Source organism: Sinocyclocheilus rhinocerous, unplaced genomic scaffold (assembly GCF_001515625.1).
Source record: "Sinocyclocheilus rhinocerous isolate Xijiao unplaced genomic scaffold, SAMN03320098_v1.1 scaffold105, whole genome shotgun sequence".
NCBI classification, from domain to species: domain Eukaryota; kingdom Metazoa; phylum Chordata; class Actinopteri; order Cypriniformes; family Cyprinidae; genus Sinocyclocheilus; species Sinocyclocheilus rhinocerous.
Window position 1 is genome coordinate 2,796 of NW_015631061.1, and position 3,269 is coordinate 6,064.

The window sequence follows — 3,269 nt, forward strand, 5'->3', positions numbered from 1 at the left end:
TCTCAGGCTAGAGCACCGTCTACAAGACGCTTCTGTGCCCTTAAATGGTCTGTCTTCTCCGCCTGGTGTGCAGCCCGCGGCGCAGACCCAATCTCCTGCAACATTTCTCTGATATTGTCCTTCCTGCAAGAACTGGGGTCGTTCGCCTTCCACGCTCAAGGTCTATGTAGCAGCCATAGCAGCCTCTCACGCTCCTATAGCTGGCTAATCGGTGGGCAGGAACAACCTAGTTGTTCATTTTCTGAAGGGGTCTAGAAGGCTCAACCCACCTCGCCCCATCACCGTCCCTACATGGGATCTGCCCACGGTGTTGAGGGCTCTGAAGAGCCCTCCATTTGAGCCGCTACAGTCCATTGACCTTCGTCCCCTGACGCTTAAGACTGCTCTGCTACTAGCGTTAGCATCGGTAAAGCATATGGGAGATCTACAGGCGCTATCTGTGAGCCCCACCTGCCTCGAATTCGGGCCCAACGACTCTAAAGTCGTCCTGAAACCAAGGCATGGTTACATACCTAAGGTGCTCTCTAATCCATTCAGAGCATAGGTAATAACTCTATCGGTGCTTCCTCCTTCGGAGCAAGACCAAGAGTTGGATTTACTCTGCCCCGTCAGGGCGTTGAAAGTCTATGTTGAGCGCTCCGCCCCGTTCAGGAAGTCGGATCAGCTATTTATATGTTTCAGTGGCCGCACCAAGGGTTCTCCGGTCACGAAGCAGAGACTTTTCACATGGATAATTGACGCTATTATGCTATCATACTCTTCTTTGGGCCTTCAATGCCCCATGGGGGTAAGAGCCCACTCAACCAGAGGCGTTGCCTCTTCCTGGGCCTGGTCTAGCGGTGTGTCCATTGCAGAGATTTGTGAGGTGGCCGGCTGGGCCTCGCCGTCCACATTTGCCAGGCTTTATAATCTGGACATCCCAGGCTCGGGTCCTTTCTGCATAAACAGGGCACTCTGTCATTTGACAAAACCAGTGCTTGCCGTTTGCCATCTTCATGTACGCTCTTGGCCCTCACTGTGCTCCGAGGCTGTACTAAATTATCTTGGGATGATTATACAAGGCTGGGCTGACCTCTCTGAGTTTGGCCCTACTGCCTCCTGTGGGGCTTCCCTGCAAAATACTTGGTCCCTCTGGGCCCCCCTTGGGTGCTTAAGGCAAGTTCAAGTATTAGTCGTTCCTCTACTATAGCACGGCGGGATTGTACTGGTTCCCAAAAGCGTCTTAGCAGACGCAGTATGAGTGAAGTATCGATAGGGAACGTACTCGGTTACTAACGTAACCTCGGTTCCCTGAGATACGGAACGAGTACTGCGTACTTTGCCATGCTATGTAGCTGCACGACTCATTCGTCGCTTCAGTCAAAGTAACCGGAGGATCCTACGGCAAAATGCCCGATTATATAGCCAGATGGCCCCGCCCATTCTGGCGGGCTTTGGCCACGAACCAATGCCAAGGCCATGCAGTTACACTGCATTATTGAAAGGCTTCAGTCATCAGGGAAAAAGGAGTTTTCCCCCCAAAGCGTCTTAGCAGACGCAGTAATCGTTCCGTATCTCAGGGAACCATGGTTACGTTAGTAACCGAGTACGTTTTCTACTTATCTGAATCATTAGACAGTCCTGACATTGTGTGAGTTTTAAAGGGCTTTTATTTTGGAATTATACATAAGATAGTCCTGTCATTGTGTGGGTGACTCTCTGAGCAGGTGTACTATCACTGAAGTGAAAGTGGCCTGTGGAAACCGGGAGTTTCATTTTTATACCTATCAGAATTTACAGACAAAAGTGTTTTGGGGGACCTTTATTTTGAAATTACACATCAGATCCAGACATTTGTGGGTGTGACACTCTGGGGTGCTGTACTATTATTCTGAATTGAAACGGAGTTTCCTTTTTAGAGCTATTCAAATTCATAGGCAGAACAGGTAGAATGAGTTTTTGGAGGGCTTTTATTATGTAATGCAACATCAGATCGTCCTGAAACTGACTGAGTGACACCCTGGGGTACTGGATAATTAATCTGAATTGTAATTAGTCTGTGGAAACAGGGAGGTTCCTTTTTAGAGCTATCCAAAATCAAAGACAAAACTGGTCATATATGAATATTTGGATGGGCTTTTGTTTTGTAATGTAAATATTTGGGTATTTGGAGGGCTTTTATTTTGTAATGTAACATCATTATTAATTTATATTAAATTAATACGTTTATTATTAATTTATATTAATATAGTTATTAATTTATATGAATAACTATATTAATATAAATTAATAATAAACTACAATAATAAAATAAAATACAATTAGTACCGAGATTCTTCATAGAACTGAATAAATATATACATTTTCAATGTGTGCTTTAGTGGTCTAGTGGTAGAACTTTTGTCAAGCATTTCTGAGGTTCTGGGTTCTAATCCACCCTTTTGTTTTGTGTTTTTACCAGAACAAAGCGTAGGCTACGATCGTCTGTGTGAAGACTGCGCACTGTGCACGAGTGCCAAGAGAGAACCGATAACCGCAGCAACGAGCGCTCGCCATAACACATTCCAGCGATAGCTCGCCTGTTGTTTAACACAGACCAACGAATTTGTTATCAAATGGAGATGTTTCTTTAGGTACATCCGTGCGTGCCGCGAGATGTTGCAAAAAGTGGCGGGGGGTCGTGGGGACACACGTCCCACCCGTAAATAAAAATATAACACAGAATGAATAGTCTTGTTTTATTTGTTATATGTCATTTCCACGACTTTCCAAAAGAGGAGAAAAATATTGAGATTGACGTCAAATTTGCCATCACTCCCTCAGCCGTTGTGTAGAAACACCCTCCAGCAGCGCTAATTCTTTTCTTTTTTGTCATTTATGTGGGGTCTCCTCGAGAGTGTATGTACTGTTAAAGTGATTATATTGCGTTTCATTTTTAATAAAGTTAATTTAGAAAAATGTTTGGAGCATTTTTTGTTGCATATCACAATGTTAGTTTAAATGTTTAAACGATATAAATGTGCGCTATTAGGCGCATATCTAATCGTTTGTGCGGCGAGTGGAAGCTGAAGCTCTGCAGGACATGGAGGCGCCAGCGCCATCACTCACTTGCATTTTTTTCTTGATGGTGGAAACAACTGAAACAACTTCGTAATTTTTGCTCATAAAGGTAAGAGTAATAGGCTACATTCGCAAATGTAAAGGGTCTAAAGGGTCTACTGTGCATTCACAATATCAACAAAACGTTGTGCTTTTATAAAATAAATAGGAAAACAGAGGATGCGCTTGCC